This window comes from Bacillus rossius, chromosome 2 (genome assembly GCF_032445375.1).
Source record: "Bacillus rossius redtenbacheri isolate Brsri chromosome 2, Brsri_v3, whole genome shotgun sequence".
Taxonomy (NCBI): Eukaryota; Metazoa; Arthropoda; class Insecta; order Phasmatodea; family Bacillidae; genus Bacillus; species Bacillus rossius.
In genome coordinates this window covers 66665878-66686280 of record NC_086331.1, presented here as the reverse complement: position 1 = coordinate 66686280, position 20403 = coordinate 66665878, and positions in this window count along the sequence as shown.

Genomic DNA, 20403 nt, shown 5'->3' with positions numbered 1-20403 from the left:
TTATTTTTGATGTAAGATAATATTTTGTAGTATTAACAATAAGAAAACAATAATAAAATCTGCTGGCAGCAAGCAAAAATTTTAATATTTCACTCGGCGGTCCCAGGGACCGCCATGGCAAATTACCTGTTAAAGGATCTAGCTGGTTACGAGTTATACATGGCTTGCGAAGCTACAGAGCTACGAAGCTTCTAGTACACAAGTTTACGTGACTACGAGGATACAGGACTACAAGTCTGCATGAGTACTTGACTACGAAGCAACTCGTCTACAAGGATCCAATTGCCACATCTGTCTTCAACGGAATTTTCTCTTTAGCTACATCTGCACCATCAGTTTTATGTTATAAAATTACAAAACTACTTGCTTACGTAGCTTCAAGTCTACGAGGCTCCAACGCATCATGATTACGAGACTACGAGCCATGAGGTTACGAGTCTATGCGATTGCGAGTCTTCAAGGTTACGTGATCGCGAGGCTATAGGACTACGAAGCATCCAGAACGCATGGTTACCAGACTGCATGACTAATTGGCCGCGTGGCTACGAAACATCATGTTTCTAACTGACTACAATAGCACTATTCAGTGGTGAGAGTTAATTTATCTCATGCAAAGGTACTTGCTGAAATTGTTCCGCTTTTCAACATCAGATGACGTCACGTGTTGCTTGCAGGTAAATAATATTTATTTCTTTTATTCGGGATGCGGGATGCTCACTATCGATCGCATAAGAAGGATGGCTTCGATAGTCTCCAAGGAGAAGAATATTCGTCCTTCCTGCTAGTGCTTCTCAAATTTCTCACGGTCCGCCATCTTGGATTGCAATGTCACGGCGGCCATCTTGGTTTGCGACGTCACGGCGGCCATCTTGGATGGCTGTGACCTTGACCTTTGACCAAACCGCAGGAATGATCGCAAGCACACGGATTAACCATCAAAATATTGTCAAGAATAAACAGGAGCACACGAAGAAAACCACCGTAATATTGACAAGAAAAATCAGAAGCACACGGAGAAAAATGACTAACGTTTTATTTGATATCATAAAATTACAGGGGAAAAAATATTTAAAAATAAAAATAATAAAAAATTTCAAAAATATATATAAACAGATTCTGTTAGCTTGTAAACGTATCATTGTAGAGCAAAGATAGAGTTCTGGTACAAGCCAGAATTTTATGTATTTATTTTTATATTTTTATTTTTTATTTTTAAATATTTTTTTCCCTGTAATTTTATGATATCAAATAAAACATTAGTCATTTTTCTCCGTGTGCTTCTGATTTTTCTTGTCAATATTACGGTGGTTTTCTCCGTGTGCTCCTGTTTATTCTTGACAATATTTTGATGGTTAATCCGTGTGCTTGCGATCATTCCTGCTGTTTGGTCAAAGGTCAAGGTCACAGCCATCCAAGATGGCCGCCGTGACGTCGCAAACCAAGATGGCCGCCGTGACATTGCAATCCAAGATGGCGGACCGTGAGAAATTTGAAAAGCACTAGCAGGAAGGACGAATATTCTTATCCTTGGAGACTATCGAAGCCATCCTTCTTATGCGATCGATAGTGAGCATCCCGCATCCCGAATAAAAGAAATAAATATTATTTACCTGCAAGCAACACGTGACGTCATCTGATGTTGAAAAGCGGAACAATTTCAGCAAGTACCTTTGCATGAGATAAATTAACTCTCACCACTAGTGCTATTGTAGTCAGTTAGAAACATGATGTTTCGTAGCCACGCGGCCTATTAGTCATGCAGTCTGGTAACCATGCGTTCTGGATGCTTCGTAGTCCTATAGCCTCGCGATCACGTAACCTTGAAGACTTGCAATCGCATAGTCTCGTAACTTAATGGCTCGTAGTCTCTTAGTCATGATGCATTGGAGCCTCGTAGACTTGAAGCTAAGTAAGCAAGTAGTCTTGTAATTTTATAACATAAAGCTGATGGTGCAGATGTAGCAAAAGAGAAAATTCCGTCGATGACAGATGTGGCAATTGGAGCCTTGTAGACGAGTAGCTTCGTAGTCAAGAACTCATGCAGACTTGTATTCCTGTATCCACGCAGTCACGTAAACTTGTGTTCTAGAAGCTTCGTAGCTCTGTAGCCTCGCAGTCTCGTAAACTTGAAGATTCGTAGTCACGTAATCTCGTAACCTCGTGGCTCTAAGTCGCGTAGTCATGACGTCTTGGGACCTCGTAGAATTGTAGCTACGTATCCAAGTAGCCTCGTAGACTTGAAGCTACGTAAGCAAGTAGCCATGTAATCTTATAACATAATGCTGGTGGTGCAGTTGGAGCAAAAGAGAAAATTCCGACGAAGACAGATGCGCTAATTGGAGCCTTGTAGACGAGTAGCTTCGTAGTCAAGTACTCATGCAGACTTGTAGACCTCTATCCTCGCAGTCACGTAAACTGGTTTTCTAGAGGCTTCGTAGCTCTGTAGCATTGCAGTCTCGTAAACTTGAGGATTCGTAGTCACGTAGTCTCGTAACCACACGGCTCGTAGTCGCGTATCATGATGTCTTGGGACCTCGTTGAATTGTAGCCTCGCAGTCTCGTAACCATACGTTCTGGAAGCTTCGTAGTCCTATAGCCTCGCGATCACGTAACCTTGAAGACTCGCAATCGCATAGACTCGTAACCTCATGGCTCGTAGTCTCGTAATCATGATGCGTTGGAGCCTCGTAGACTTGAAGCTACGTAAGCAAGTAGTCTTGTAATTTTATAACATAAAACTGATGGTGCAGATGTAGCTAAAGAGAAAATTCCGTTCAAGACAGATGTAGCAATTGGAGCCTTGTAGACGAGTTGCTTCGTAGTCAAGTACTCATGCAGACTTGTAGTCCTGTATCCTCGTAGTCACGTAAACTTGTGTACTAGAAGCTTCGTAGCTCTGTAGCTTCGCAAGCCATGTATAACTCGTATCCAGCTAGATCATTTTAGACTCGTAGCCATGTGGCCTCATAGTCTCTTAGACTCGAAGAATTCTAGCCAAATATATTTGGAGCCAAAAGGCTTTTGGAATTAAAAAGACTGTTGGTGTCAATGACTGATTGAGCCAATGAATATTGGAGCCAATGAATATTGGAGCCAATGCATATTGTAGCCAATGAATATTGGAGCCAATGAATATTGGAGCCAATTAATATTGAAGCCAATGACTATTGGAGTCAATGACTATAGGAGCCAAAAGACTGATGGAGCCATTTGGAGCCTTTTGGAGCATTTGTAGCATTTTGGAGCATTTGTAGCCTTTTGGAGCAATGGGAGCTTTTGGAGTTTTTTGGAGCATTTGGAGCATTGGAGCCATTTTGAGCATTTGGAGCCTTTTGTAGCCATTAGAACATTTTGGGACCTTTTGGAGCCAATGAATATTTGAGCCAATGCATATTGTAGCCAATGACTATTGGAGCCAATGACTATAGGAGCCAAAAGACTGTTGGAGCCAAAAGACTGATGGAACCTTTTGGAGCCTTTTGGAGAATTTGGAGCAATTAGAGCCAATTGATATTGGAGCCAATGAATATTGGAGCCAATGAATATTGGAGCCAATGAATATTGGAGCCAATGAATATTGGAGCCAATGAATACTGTAGCCAATGAATATTGGAGCCAATGAATATTGGAGCCAATTAATATTGAAGCCAATGACTATTGGAGTCAATGACTATAGGAGCCAAAAGACTGATGGAGCCTTTTGGAGCCATTTGGAGCATTTGTAGCATTTTGGAGCATTTGTAGCCTTTTGGAGCAATTGGAGCTTTTGGAGTTTTTTGGAGCATTTGGAGCATTGGAGCCATTTGTAGTATTTGGAGCCTTTTGTAGCCATTGGAACATTTTGGGACCTTTTGGAGCCAATGAATATTTGAGCCAATGAATATTGGAGCCAATAAATATTGTAGCCAATGACTATAGGAGCCAAAAGACTGTTGGAGCCAAATGACTGATGGAACCTTTTGGAGCCTTTTGGAGAATTTGGAGCAATTGGAGCCAATTGATATTGGAGCCAATGAATATTGGAGCCAATGAATATTGGAGCCAATGAATATTGAAGCCAATGTATATTGGAGCCAATGAATATTGGAGCCAATGAATATTGGAGCCAATGAATATTGGAGCCAATGAATATTGGAGCCAATGAATATTGGAGCCAATGAATATTGGAGCCAATGAATATTGGAGCCAATGAATATTGGAGCCAATGAATATTGGAGCCAATGACTATATGAGCCAAAAGACTGATGGCGCCTTTTGGAGCATTTGGAGCAATTGAAGCCAATTGATATTGGAGCCCATGAATATTGGAGCCAATAAATATTGGATGCAATTAATATTGGAGCGAGCGAATTATTTGAGCCAATGAATATTGGAGTCAATGACAAATGTGCTGCCTTTTCGTTGATGGTGCTGCCTTTTCTTTGTCGGTGCTTCCAAATGTGCCACCTTTTCGATGGCGGTGCTTCCTTTTTGTTTATTGCGTGTAGTACAAAATGTAGGGACTGAATATTTACTAGTTTAAAACCTCTTTCTGTGTCCAAAATATTTTTCAAAGTCACTTGGCCCCTTAGTATGTATAAAAAATGTCACGATGGATTAATTGAATTTAATTAGCTAACGACTAAGGTCATGCGGTCCTGAAATGCCTAACCTATACTTCTGATAATTACATGACTCGGTCTCATGGACTGAAGACAATTGTTCTGTCTGTGTGGCTTTGTACATGAACGGCTTGTATGTAATTCAGATTAATGAAAAATTAGATTTTCATGTTAAGCTAATCGGTACTGTATTTAATTCTTTGGTCAGGTATATTGACTTGAGTGGTTTTTCGTAGAGTGAATGATTAATAAACTCCGCGAAAGGTAATGGAAAACAGAATCTAAAATTTATTTAATAATAAGTTACAACTGTCAGTGGTCAAGAATCGAACCGTGGACAGGAATCCATCGATTCAATTTGTAAATTAATAACTGATTTTTTCGGATACTTTTGGAATTTTTCCCGCATTTCCAGCTAAATAATTACATGATTTCAAGATGGCGCCGAAATTTCAAGATTACGGGCACCTCAGTAATAATAAATTATTACTGCACTGTGGCAGGTTAGAATAAAACTAGCGTGATGGTAAGACGAGTACACACAAGATGGTGTCCTCCAGCAGACGAAAACATGATGGTGGCAATGACCACTAGCAGGTGGTGGCTCCTGGTAGCATGTACTGAACATAAAATGACGGATCCATGATGGATGTCAAAGTCAAAGAACAAGGTCAAGGTCAAATTTCAAGGTCAAAGTTAAAGTCAAGGTCAAGGTCGATATTCAAGGTCAAGGTCAAATTTCAAGATCAAGGTCAAAGTTAAAGGTTAAGTTCAAAGTTCAGGGTTAAGGCCAAAGTTCAATGCCAACAGACAAGGTTAAAGGTATGGTGAATAGAAAATTATACTAACATGTCGTTAGCACACTCTAGCAGACGAAAACAAGATGACGGTCTCCAGCGGACGAAGACAAGATGGCGGTCATGATGTTATACCAGCTGACGATATATACCTTGATATTGGTGGTAGGTCAGTCTGTAGGTGGCTTCTGTGAAGGATCTGATGTTTTTTTTTTATTTCTTGCCTTCACCGATTTCGAACCAAGGACGGGAATCGATATAATCAATCAGAATTCTATAAGGTTAATTTTTTAATGAATTTTGGAATTCATCCCTATTTTCTTACATAAAAATTACGGATTTCCAAAATGGAATCTAAATTTCAAGATGGCGACAATAACGGTAATTGCAACATTAATAGGATCCAATATGACGGTCATAACATAAAGTGTAACGATGATATAGTACTCAACCAAGATGGCGGGTGTAACGAAATATGCAACATTTATATAATCCAAGATGGCGACCGTAACGATAAGTGAAAAAGTGGTTTTTAAGATTTTTATTATTTAATTCGATTTTTTAATTTTTTTAATGATTTCTAAATTTTCTCCCGATTTTCTAATATAAAAATTGCGGATTTTAATTATTGTGGGCGTAACGATAATTGCAACAATTACGACTTAATACAAGATGGTGGTCTGTATCGAACAGGAAGTGCTATTATTACTTAAAATTAAAAAAAAATTTCAAGTCCGAATATGCATGTTATTTTATTATATACCTCATTTAATTCTCAGTCTGGTAAATGTCTCGATGGCCGAGCAGTTAAAGGTGTATGTTTTCCAACCTAGCGATCAGAGCTGCGCTGGTTTGAATCACAGCGCTTTCAATGTATTTTGCATTTAAAAAAAATAATATGTCGATAAGGACCTTAATAGCTATGGTAGGTAATTGGAACATCAACCTTATGTGATGAGACAGAGCGACGTTGGCGCTCTCTAGGAACAAACAACAGAAACAAAGTCGACGGTATCCAAGATGGCGGCCTCCAGTGGAACAGAAAAAAATCAAGAGCGACGCTGTCGCTATCTAGGAACAAACAACAGAAACAAAGTCGACGGTATCCAAGATGGCGGTCTCCAGTGAAACAGAAAAAAATCAAGAGCGCTGATGGTGCTATCTAGGAACAAACATAGAAACAAAGTCGACGGTATCCAAGATGGCGGCCTCCAGTTGAACAGAGAAAAATCAATATGGCAGTCGTGACGAAAATTTCATCATAATGAGTGGGGCGCTCGATTTAAAGATGGCGGATCCAAGATGGCCGCCATGATTTACTTGTCCCGTTACGATATGTTCCGTTACACTGTGTCCCGTTATGCTGTTTCCCGTTACGTTTATCCAAGATGGCCGTCGTGACGTCAGAATCAGAGATGGCGGACCCCGATACCGATACCAGCGCCTGGCGCCTGGCGCAGGAAATACATTCGTATACTACTTGTATTCTTTTTGTTTTACAAATGTTCAAACATGGGTTATATTTTTATACGTTATATGAAATTACACACAATGCATTGTCATAGCATATTCATGTTGTTTAATGAATAAATAATAATTGTAACATTCTTAATCGACTACTCTTTCTTAAGTGCGGACTCTTGCCCATTCATTCCTATATATAAAAAAAATTTAATATAATTTTTAAGTTACTTCAAACAACACACCAACATAACAGGAATAACTTTAGTATGAGAGAGAGAAAAAATCCGTCATTTTTAAGTGTAAGGCTACATTAAGTTTGGTGGTTAAATGTAAGGAAGATAGTCTACAGCCATGACTCCACGTCAACTGCGAGCAATAACAACACTAGGCACACCCACTGTTGTTGCCGGCCACGACCTCGAGGAATTATAACTTATGGAGCAACCTTCTGGAGTCAGCAACGACCTTGACTTGACACTTCAAGGCATGTGCCATGGCGAGGAGCAACCTTCTGGAGTCAGCAAAAGCCTTGACTCACTAATGCAAGGAGTGTATCAACACACACATGCACAGAAACAAATAATCATACGAGCGTACAAACAAATACACACGGTTATCCGATGTAATTGAACCAGATTTACTTTTAAGCCTAGCATACATATTGAATATAATAATTTGTAGTAATGTAGCTTGTCAATCAGAAACCGAAACAATTCACACTAAAAATAAATATGCATTGCCAATAATCTATTTTTAAAGATAAATTGATTCATACCTATCATTAAAGAATGTATACTTTTTTACAACTTCGAACACAATACGTTTATAGAAAAAAAAAAAGGAATGACGAAAATCACAGTTTAAAAATCTCGAACGCAAAACATTTATAGAAAGTAGCAGTCTTTAGAAATTCTAACACAAAACATATATAGAAGTTTTCGAGAAAATACTAACGCAAATCGTTGATAGAAAGGCACAGTCTTTATAAATACTGACGAAAAATATTTATAGAAAGTCACAGTTTTTAAAAACAACTATAATAATAAAGGGGGTTAAAACAGACGAATGAAAACATAACTTAGTATGAAGGGCAAATACGTGCATACAAATTCAGTTTTATTTCTCGCAACGAATTCTAAGTTTTCCTTTGTGCACATTTAAGTAATAGCACCCCACATTTCAAAGTCTTAAGTCCCTCCAATAACGACATCCATACCAGTTCCACCAATAGACCCGCCGCAAATGCTAGTGGTGGCGGCAGGAAGTCACAAATGCTGATGGCGGCGACAGGCCCACTGCAAATGCTGGTGACGGTGTAAATGTAGATGCTAGTGACAACGATAGTAATTTGTTCTCATCTAACAGCAACCACATGTGGTTGGGGGGGGGGGGGGAAGGTATTAATGATAGAAAATCATCATCAATAACCTACATTTCGGTGGTTTCACACACGAGGATTCGCGATACATCAGCAAGTCTTCTGGCATATTCAACCCACTTTTCTACGCGATTCGCAGACATATCTACGTTGTCCATTATAAGACACATCATACCTTCCTCCACACTGTCGGTTGTAGGGTAACCGTCTGCATGCTAGTGGTGGCTAGGTGCAAATGTGTAGAAAACATCCATCAAAAGAATGAATATTTTTAAACCCCCCCTCCTGCTGCAAAAAAAAAACCCTCCCCGTGCTCATATCCTCCCTAAACGGAGGTAGGCCTATATAGTGGGAAGAGGTAGACTCGTGTCTTTCCCCTCCAACAATGACCACCGGTGTCACCTAGCAGATGGAAAAAGTGCCTGCATACAACAGTATATTGAATTTTAACTATTAAAATATTATCTACAACAACTAGCCAGTAACAAATCATACCTATACAAATTAAAAACAAAATTTAATTGTGTAAACCACAGTCACTTAAATGTAAGTTTAACAATTTCTTTTATATTTTTTTCTTGTCCAATGACACTTTTTGTAATGTACATTAAACATACAACAAGAGCTGAAGCAATCATTTCCCTATTTTTGTTTGTGCATCTTCAGATATAGATGAACATTACTAGCACTTATTAAACATATAGAGAATACTGAGTTGACACTACATTTTATATGATTCGGCGATAGATTGGTTATAACTCGCATGGTCTCGATGTGAGAAGTTTCGAGTCCTGAGTAAGGCATGAGCATAGTTTTTAAATTATTTAACTGTTCGCAATAATTTCGGAGACATTCAGTGAGGTCAGTCTGAACCAGATTATGTAAATACCTCGCTTGGGACTAGTTTAATTAACGGGTTTGGTAAAGGTAATCGTCATACACCGCTAGGTCTATATTCATGACTATTCTTTAATGATACACAATTCGAAAAAGAATGGCTAATTTTATACTGCTACATTCATAATGCCAGCATACTACAAATAAACTTAAATATTTAATTTAATGTAGTGTTGCAATCTGTTATTGTTACGATTTATGTGGGGAGAACTTGGTTTGTAAGGGATAGCCCAATTTAATTTTATTACAGTTTTATTAATTAGTGATATTTACACTATTTATACATAATTGTACTTAAAAATGTCCGATCACCAATCACTGGCACTTAAAAATGTTAATTCGCAAGTCACTCAATGTCTCAAGTTCCACAGTTTCCACATTCCGCACTCCTCACTGGAGCTACGCTTAACAGTGGTTCGTCCCTTATCTCGCACCTGTCCACACACACAGTCTCACGCCACTCAGTCGCACTCTCTCGATCCCGTCACTCCGCGTCGCGACGATCTCGAGGAGGTCTCTCACCCTCTTCGCCAATGTCACACTTCCCTTCACTCGCGGAACTCTCCGAACTCTTGGAACTCGCTCGGAACTCTCGCGGAACTCCCGCGTAGGCCGGCGTCGCTGCTTAAGTACCTGTCGTGCCCTCCTCGAAACGACGAGAGTGGCTGTAACTTGTCGCGTCATTCCAGGCCGACCCGATGTCCGAAACATCGAGAATGGCGACGCTTATTCACGCCAGTCCACATGGCGGCTCTGTATTCCCAGGCCACTCAAGGTGATAGTAGCCTAAGGCGTGACGATGCGAGTGGAGTTGGGGGTTGGTGGGGGGGATAGCGAGGACTCTTGTAATCCGGCCAGGCATGCGTGGCATGCCTTACGTCAATGAAGGGCATTTGACGTGTGTGGTCGTGTGTGGCCGCCAGCCTGCTACTAACCTGCACGCATCGCGGTCTTGTCTCTCGCGTTCGTAACAATATTTATGTCGGGTCGAACAAACTCTCTTGCATTCATTTATGTCATTTCGGTTTCTGCTGTTTCACTAACCACATCAACTGAGTGTTCCAGTTTATGCTTTAAGTGGAAGATATTTTCTTTTATAAGCACATAAGTCTGTCAAGTGAAAAATATCTCCTACTTGTTTCCCTCATTTAGTCTTAAAGATCGTTTCTTAATTCAATTTTTAATATGAACAATACACACCTCTCTTTCATTATATTAAGGCAGTATAGTATGTTTTCCTAATGTCACAAAAAATAAGAGGGTATTTTTCTCCACCTTACTGTAAAAGTAACGTCTGTAGTGATGTAAACTTCTCGATAAATCAAACCATGCGTAAATAATAACGAGTGTAGACATCGTGTGAAAGAAAGAGACTGATTGTTTGATCTTTGATTGTTATAAACAATTACCGTTACTTACAGATTACTATATTTCATTCCAGACCATATATTTATATGCTTAGACCGGAAGTATATACTATAATCATTCTTAGTAATCAATAAAGAAAACCATTCTTATCGGTCGTATAACAGGCTACATCAGTTAAGAAGTAAAGTACATCAAATACATCATCCCCTCCCTCACTTCATGACCTCCAAGTCATGTATACAATTTCGTATAATCCAAAGACTCTGGAATCAAACAAATAATCCACTCTCTGATTAAACGTAAGTTCTTATTGAAATTAATTTCGGACAGGAATATGAATGTCTTTAATCTCTGGTTGGGTGTCACTTTGGCTGATGATTCGACACCACTTAAAACCTGTCAACTATAAAAGCTACAGAGTTCAAGTAAATATAACTTAGTAGAGCAGAATTTTTCTCATGGTCGTCATGTATGACTCAACATATTAACATTTGCAGTGAAAACGTCATGAGCATTAGTGTGGAGCGTACAATGAAGTGGATGAGGGCTGTAACTCCGTAAGTAATGGACCAATTTGCTTTAGACAATCTTTAAATTGATCGTAAGTGAGCAGTGAGTGACGCTATTTGAGTGGAATAACTATACGGTTACTAACTTTGATTTTGGAGCCATTAATCGCAAAGGCAAATGTGAAAACGGGTTATGTACGAGAAAAGAAGAAAACAAGTGAAATCGCACGAGTAGAAGCAATTTAAAAAATGCAGAGATGTGTCGTAGGTATTGAATGAGGGAAAATATATCCAAGAGAAAAGAGCAAGTGGTGCAAAACTAGCTCTCGAACGAGACGTCAGCTGATTGGGATTGCAGAAAATTGTTTGGTAATGGACGTGGATATCCTCTGTGATGATTCTGATATTGATAATGAGTCAGTTGAGCCAGTGGTTGTGAACGAAGGTTCGAGTTAGTGGTGGTTTAGTGTCGCAATTTTTTTTCCTCCAAAATCGGTCAATAACGATTCTCACAGATAAAACCAAAGAAATATAGTTATTTCCTGAACGATATCAGGATCTAGGTTTATAGCTATTTGTATTCTTCGGGTTCAGGATATAGGTCTCTAATGCCTTTATACATTTAAAAATAATATCGTTTAATTTGTATTTGCATTTCTTTATATTCAAGATATAAAATTAGAAACTAAAGCCTGGGTTCATTGATAGCCTAATGGAATTGTAGTTGTTTCACAATACATAAAAATCGCGATATTAATTTACATACTTAAATGTCCACCTAATGAAATAAACTCAAATTGACTTTATTTGACATCGTAGCTGCAAACTCCGTAAATACGCAAATACGAATGTAACATTAACTAGTGCCTTCAAGAATCAACTGATACATTCAAACACACATGGTCACTCACAAAATTTACATAAATTTGGGTATTTAAAAATTAAAGTTTCTGATGTCTTCCGATTCATTTACATTATGTGCTACACATAATTTAATTGTTATTCATCCTATTTATTATTTTAAAACGTCAAACAGGCATGTGCAAAACGCAATGATCTTTTGAAGAGCGTGATTTGAAAGAAAAAAAAAACAACCTAGAAATCCAACCTGACGGTGTAATCTTTGTTGATTCGCACCTTTATTTACAAACATTTGTAAATGGTTTCCTCAACTGTAAAATGTTGTACCAGCCAAAATAATCATATAAAGAAAGTAAAATTACAGTTTGTTCACAAATCACATTATTAAACATTCTCTATAAATTAGCTCTAAATGTCAATGAAATTATGATAGTGATACAGACTAATCGATTGTGTACAATAAGCGCATCGTTGACCTAAGCCTTACTTTGGGAAACCCATCGTCACCTCCAGATAGTGTTACGCAGCGTCTGTGCAGAGTTCTCTTTCTGTCCGTGCTGTGCTCGGTCGGCATTACTACTCACGTAGCGAGACTGTACGTCGTACCGAGATGCGCAGCGTCTGTGCAGAACTCTCATTTAGTCCTCACCGCATGCGGTCGGCATTTCTACTCACGTAGCGAGACTGTACGACGTACCGAGTTGCGCAGCGTCTGTGCAGAGTTCTCTTTCTGTGCGTGCCATGATCGGTCGGCATTACTACTCACGTACCGAGACTGTACGTCGTACCGAGATGCGCAGCGTCTGTGCAGAACTCTCATTTAGTCCTCACCGCATGCGGTCGGCATTTCTACTCACGTAGCGAGACTGTACGTCGTACCGAGATGCGCAGCGTCTGTGCAGAACTCTCATTCAGTCCTCACCGAATGCTGTCGGCATTACTACTCACGTAGCGAGACTGTACGTCGTACCGAGTTGCGCAGCGTCTGTGCAGAGCTCTCATTCAGTCCTCACCGCATGCGGTCGGCATTTCTACTCACGTAGCGAGACTGTACGACGTACCGAGTTGCGCAGCGTCTGTGCAGAGCTCTCATTTAGTCCTCACCGCATGCGGTCGGCATTACTACTCACGTAGCGAGACTGTACGTTGTACCGAGTTGCGCAGCGTCTGTGCAGAGTTCTCTTTCTGTGCGTGCCATGATCGGTCGGCATTACTACTCACGTAGCGAGACTGTACGTCGTACTGAGTTGCGCAGCGTCTGTGCAGAGCTCTCATTCAGCCCTCACCGCATGCGGTCGGCATTACCGAGTTGTGCAGCGTCTGTGCAGAGTTCTCTTTCTGTGCGTGCCATGATCGGTCGGCATTACTACTCACGTAGCGAGACTGTACGTCGTACCGAGTTGTGCAGCGTCTGTGCAGAGTTCTCTTTCTGTGCGTGCCATGATCGGTCGGCATTACTACTCACGTAGCGAGACTGTACGTCTTTTCGAGTTGCGCAGTGTCTATGCAGAGCTCTCATTCAGCCCTCGCCACATGCGGTCGGCATTACGACTCGCGTAGCCGAAACTCCTGAAAACCTCAAATGCTAGCACTAGCCCACAACCGGATCAGACCACTTATCCCATTGCTAGTTTCATAGCAAGTAATGCACACACCTCGATTTATGCCTCACCACGCACAGTCGTCAGTTTGCCTCGCGTAGCTGAGACTCCTGGAAACTGCAAGCAACTTGTCTGTTCCACGAGTGGATCGGGCTACTGAAAGAGCGTAAGCTCACTCTTGATGAACATGTTTTTACATACATAGATACACATGCATCCAAATGTAACATGACCAACCAGAAAAATAATAATTTCCAGCTAACAATAAATAATGATTGATGTACTAAACATTTATCATAATGTTTTTAAAATAATTAATATAAATTTAACATTGTAGTGTGTTCGAACAGGTGGCTCACTAGCCAATCAGATTCATTCGGATTTCGACAGCTGTGAGATGCGTTTGTCCATTTTTAACACTGTAATATTTTAAAAAATAAAAAAATTGTTTCGTCATTAAATTATTGCTTGAATAAAATTATTATTTTTTCAACTCAGTCATACTTTAACAATCATAAAATAAATAACTGACTGGAAAATTATGTATTTTTTTAACTCCTTTCAAACAAACATTTACTATGGTAATAAATTATACTTAAATGTTTTCAAATTTAAAATTAAATTAAAGGTGAAAATAAATAAAAACCCAAAATGCAAAAGTTTTATATATAATTAGTTTATTCTCTAAGTACACAACTGAAAAATATACTACGTATATATTTATAGAAATCTACTACACACATATTTTAGATTTGTGTTTTTAATTCTTCCAATAATGAACGCACTGCCCTATTAATTACAGTAGCTGAATTGGTCGCATTATCACTATAATACTGGGGTTGATCACTCCTGCGGCGTCTCGGGCGCTGTCTTGGTGCGAGGGCGGAGTCAAGGACATGTGGTTCGAGGCTTGGCCTGGTCCAACGGTGTCCCAGGTTCAGACTCGCTCGGTGCACTGCTTCTCAATGTACCAGGTTCGGTTGAAGCACAGTCTGCCTTGCTGAGCTGAGGCATGCAAAATCGTAAAGTCTTGCCGAGAATTTTTCCTTCAGTGCATGGCAGTGTGGTTTGTGGAGTGAGGTTGAACACGACTTACGATGTTGGCCCCTTACAGTCAATATGCTGTTGAGATGGCTCGTAGCTGCGCAGTGAAAGAGACTACAGGAAATGCATGACTCCATCCTAACAGCTTTATGTAGGTATTAGGTGCATGCATTTGATTCTTCGTTGTGAATACTGTGTTCGATGCACCCAAAGTCCGGATTGGCGTCCAGGTACTGATCTTCTGGCTGGAACTGCGTCAGAATCAGGACGTAAACTGATTTCTCTATTCACTTTCCTTGCTACTTATACTAAAAAAAACTTCGTAATCAGTTGTGCCACTATTTGAAAAATAAGAAATTCCGGTGTGAAAGTATTAAAATAAAATATTCCTACTCTAGGTGCCATTTATGCATTACCTGCGAGTTTGTACAGGAACGCACTCGTTCGAATTAAGGCTGCTCACTATACATTGCAATAAGCTGGCGTATGGAAGGACAGCCTTATTCGGTCTGCAGGTCTACAATTTATAATTGATCTTTACACAACTTGATGAGCCATTTCTACTGCTCATATACGGCAACGTAAATTATTTCTTTTTGCGATAGTAAATATTCGAGAGTGTTTTTCACTTGGTGTTACGGAATTTTACCTTCATCCCACTCCAGGTGGCGGTAATATTTGCATTGCCATTCATTCGAGTGTTTACATTTTTCGTTTAGTAGTTTCTAAGGGTACGGAGGCCGGAAGGTGCGGGTTCGAGTCCTGCCATCGGAGGTGATGACAATCTCCTTGAGCACAAGTCCGTTTTTTTCTCTGGAAACCTTGCAGGTTGCAGTACATCTTGACGACGAATGATACTTGAATGCGAGATGCTACTTTATTTATAAGAGCATTTTTAAGAGTCCTGAAAATGAGTATAACTTATGAATCCATCGTGAAGTATCAGGCTGTATGACATCGTGTGTGGCAGAACAATAACTTTAGTAGATATTACCAACCTACAATCGATCATGGAATTGCATATGGATTCGTCCTGTTAGCTCAAGTCAAACACAACAGCGAAAGTATTGATTTGTACGATTCGGGACTCAAGACCAGGTAAGGTTCACGGCCATAGTACGAAGATTGCTACTGCGAGTGCATGTGAAAAGGCATGGAAATACCGCTTTTTTTTTTTTTTTTTTTTTTTTTTTCAAAATCCATGTTCATGTCGACGTACGGATAACTTTTGATGTTCAAAAACACTTTCACGTTTTCCAGGATACAGTGGCAAGAAACCGATCTGTCAGCCTTGGGGTTCATTTGCCTTTCTGTTTGTAGTGGTTAAATTATGTAATTTTTCAATTCCCGATAACATCTTCGTAACCCAATAATTCTTGTGATTTTGAGCTAGTATGGGACATGTTACGAGATTCCAACTGCGAAACATAATTTCTACAAATTTTTCCTTCTTTACAGAATTCAACAGTCTCACTCTCTCTTTTTTTACTGATGTTTAAGTGCGGTACAAACAATTCCGCGCTCGTTATGGTGACTGTGATGGGTTGGGGGTCGTTTCCTGGTGCTCCAACGATGGCATTAAGGTGCGAGATCGCGAGAATGAGCATGAGTTCTTGGCGGGCTTGAATAAGTTTTTTTTTGTAATCTTCGGCGAATCTGAGAAGGATGGAAAGTGGTATGATAACTTCGAATTTTCCATCCTCGTAAATAATTTTCCATTCCAAAACCCGTGGTTTTTGCTGAGCTCAGTTTATTTGGTGTTAGGGAGACGTAATTCTCTATAGTTACGGTAAAACCAGGGTCTCTCTTTTCATACATAGAAATATTATTCAGCTCAAACGCAACTCGCTTGAATAGATGCAATATTTTATTTCACTTGAAATAAGCAGTGACCTGATATGTACCGTCTACTTTGTCAGTGTGCCTCTAATACGTAAAAACAACTGTGAAGGTAGCGTGTATACCTATTGTCGCATTAATATAATTATTTTCTCTATTCTGAGCGAAAATGGTCTTTGGATATACGGCGCGTAGCAGTGGTACTCGACCTTATTGATCGAGTCAACGAATTCGACTTTTTCTCCTATGCTGAGAATGTTGTCCAATATGCTTGTGAACTTTGAAACCTATACACGTATATTTCACGCTAAGAGGTGTTAACATGCCGCGGCCTCGCAACATGCTTGTGTTCGGGTCGCTTCTTTGCTTTATAAGTCTCGAAAATCAGGTCTATCACTTCAAGAGCAGACGTAATGTAACTTCCTCTTTGCGAAAAATTACTAGTTTATCGTTCTGTTCGACTATGGAGACGACAAATTTGTGCTCTGTCTTGGCGATAACAGGACAGTAAATAATGCTCTGTGGCACTTCGACCAGTTTATATCCCGACAGGGCCATTTAAATAATAATTCAATTTACAATAAAAGTGACAAGAATATTAGTATCACAAGATCTTTTACAAACAAAAAAAATATTATTACGTAAATTCTATAGAGGAACCTGGGGCAAAATGGGGTATCTAATGGTTGGAAGGTAATAAAAGGAGTTAGAAATGTTACAAATTGATAAATTTGATGTAAAAAAGATACTTTAGTCTATGAAGAATAACTAAATCATAAATTGAAAATTAAAAATTACTATTGATTTTAATAATCATCATTTAAATAAGAAAGTGCATTTTGCCCCATTTTGCCCCTTGTATGGGTCAAAATGGGGTATAGTTATAATACATTTGGAAACCAATAATTTGAATTTTCTAAATAAGTTTAATAAGTTTAAAATATAGTTAACATTAAGCATTATATAAGAGCATACAATTATGTTGAATGAAAAGACAAATTTATGGCAGTTCGTGTGCACAGGGTTCACAGATGTGAACCACTTCGTGATCATCACTGTCATTACCAGCACACGAATTGTGAGCCCACTTTAAATATCTTGAACAACTTATCCATCCTTCAATTGACTTAGAATAAAAGTCATTGCAGTACAGGCACTCTGCATCGTCATCTTGACTTTCTTCACTCTCACTTATTGAGCACTTGAGGAGAGGAGACTTTATGTTTTTCTTTCTTTTCTTTTTTCGCTTATCTAAATTGAGCTGTTTCTGTGATGTTCGTGTCAATTTTTTGGTCTTTTTATTATGGAAGACTAGTAATTCTGACTTATAGGGAGATGCAGTAAGAATTGCTGTTGTTCCCCTTTTACGTGTTTTCCTCTTTTCGCCTTGTGCTACTTTGGGGACAGGTAGAACATTTTCAGGAGAACAATTTGGGAAGGTGAAGAGAGTAGCTCTACTTTGAAAGGATGTTTCAGTCAAGAGCTTTGAAGTTGCTGTTTGGAGTTCTGCATCTGCCGAGTTAGAGCACCCTTCTTGAGGGTCATCTGTGGGAGGAATTTGCAGAGGTGGTACAGTGCTAGGACCATCAGCTAGTAAACCTATGTCAGTGGGATCTGCAGGAAGAAAATCTACTTCAGTGAACACATTCCTATCAACAGGCCAGATCCCAGTCTTCCGAAAACCATTGATGGCAGTCAACATATTTGCAGCCTGCAAGTAAGCTGATCCAAACAGAGATGCAAGCTGAAATAACGTCACTACGCGTCCAGGATGAGAACGCAACCATTTCCTCACTTCATCTTCGTAATACTTGCTGAGGGGCTTAATGAATGATACATATAGTGGTTGTAGACTATGGGAACAGTGAGGAGGAAAGCACTATAAAATAACACAATCTTCCCGGGCTGTATCAATTAGTTGAAGGTTTTTAGTATGAGATGCATGTTCATCAAGCAAGAGAAGCACTGGTGATTGTTTGGATGCTCTAGAAAATATAACAAATTTATTAAACCATGAAATAAATGATTCCTTTGTGATCCATCCTTTATCTTCAACCTCAGCCCATGATCCAGGAGGTAATCCTGTTTGAAACTCTTGTTGCATCCTTTTCCTTGGAAAGATTAGCTTAGATGGTATATAAACACCAGCAGCCGAAAAACAAATTTCTGCTGTTACAGTTTCCCCTCTTTCAGCTGGTCACAGTACCAACCTGCCGTCTACCCCTCTGAGAAATAATTCGAGTATGACCTTTGGGATTAACAGTGATGCCCGTCTCATCAACATTATCAATTTTATCTGCAATGAGGCCATATTAGTCAAAAACCTCTGTTAAGAGATCAAAAAACTTCGATACTGCTACTTTATTGAAGCCCATTCCGCCAATGTAGCTTCAGGTTTTCGAAGAGAAATTTCAGGATGTCTTAGAATTTCAGAGACACTGATTAGTACATTTTATATAAGTAGATCTTTTAGAATAAATAATTTATGCAGAATGTCACAAATTGTCATTTCAGTATTTAGTTAAACAAACATGGGGCAAGATGGGGTAGTAGGTACCCCGTTTTGCCCCTTGAGAAACATTTTTGGTTACAACCTTCTAGCTAAAAATGTACTTATCTAAAACATAAGATGGCATTCATAAACTGTCGCTAAAGACATGCACTTTTTAATTAGTATAAGTATAAATTTTAAATTATTAACTATATTTAGTTACCTTGGTTGGAATATCACGTGAACATTGCAAAACACACAGTCTGAAACAGCATACTGCCACTTCTAACGAACTGCAAACAACAAGATGGCTCTGGATACGCTGTGGCTCTGTGTTTTACTTTGGAGTTAGAGTTATGTCTACACATAACAGGTGGTAGCACGTTATTGACGATAAAATCGTGGTACCCAGTTATGCCCCGTTTCCCCATTCTGCCCAAGCAAATTAATAGTGTTTCTCTATTTCTGTTGTCTCCTTAGAAGGCAAAGCGAGTCATTTACATTTTTTAAGGCAGTTCTGCATTACAGTCGATTAACCAGACACGTCCAGTCAACAAAAAGGCACGTCCAATTAAGTTACCCGACAAGAAAACCGCTTGGTGACGCTAACACGACCAGTTGGTGGTCAGCTATATCCATTTGGTAGTTGGGTACATACGGTCAGTAGCCAATTTGCTTTATTTTCGATACTTCAAACGGTTAATGTAAGATGTCAAACTTATAGACCAGAAGTCGCCACACTACTATGTCAATCATGATTTGACTACTGAATTGACGATGCATAATGAACGAAAAGGAACTACATACTCCCACTGCTCCAATCCGCCAACTGCACCCATTGCACCAGTGATAAAATTGATCCAGTGCTCGAACAGCTTTAAGGGCTCCAAAGCTCCAATGTTCCAAAGATTCAATCCCCCCAATGCTCCAATTACTCCATTGCTTCAACTGCAACAATACACAAATTGTTCCAAGTGCTCCAACAACGACAAGTACTCCAAAGCTCCAAATGCTCCAAAGCCCAAATGCTCCGATGGTCCAATTGCTTTAATACTCCAACAACTCCAAATGCTCCAAAGCTCCAAGTTCTGTTATGCAACAATTGCTCCAATTACTACAACAGTTCCATATTCTCCAAAGATTCAATTGCTCCAATGCTTAATTTGCTTCAAGCACTACGAAGATCCAAAGATCTAAATGCTCTGAAGAACCAAATGCTGTTTATGCTCCAAATATCCACATGCTCCAATGCCCCAACTGTTCGAATTATTCATAGGCTCCAAATCCAAATAATCCTCCAGCCACAAGTACTTTAAATTCTACCAAGCTTCAAGTGCTTCAAAGCTCCATTTGCTACAAATGCTCCAAAGATTCAATTGCACTAAAGCTCCAAATTCTCGAAAGCTCCTACTGCTCCAATACTCCAAGTGCTCCAACAGCTACAAGTGCTCCAATTGCTACAATGTTCCAACTACATTTGGCTCCAACTGATTTCAATTGCATTTTTATCGAACTCGCCCTGATTGCTGGAATGACTTTATTATTACTCTCCA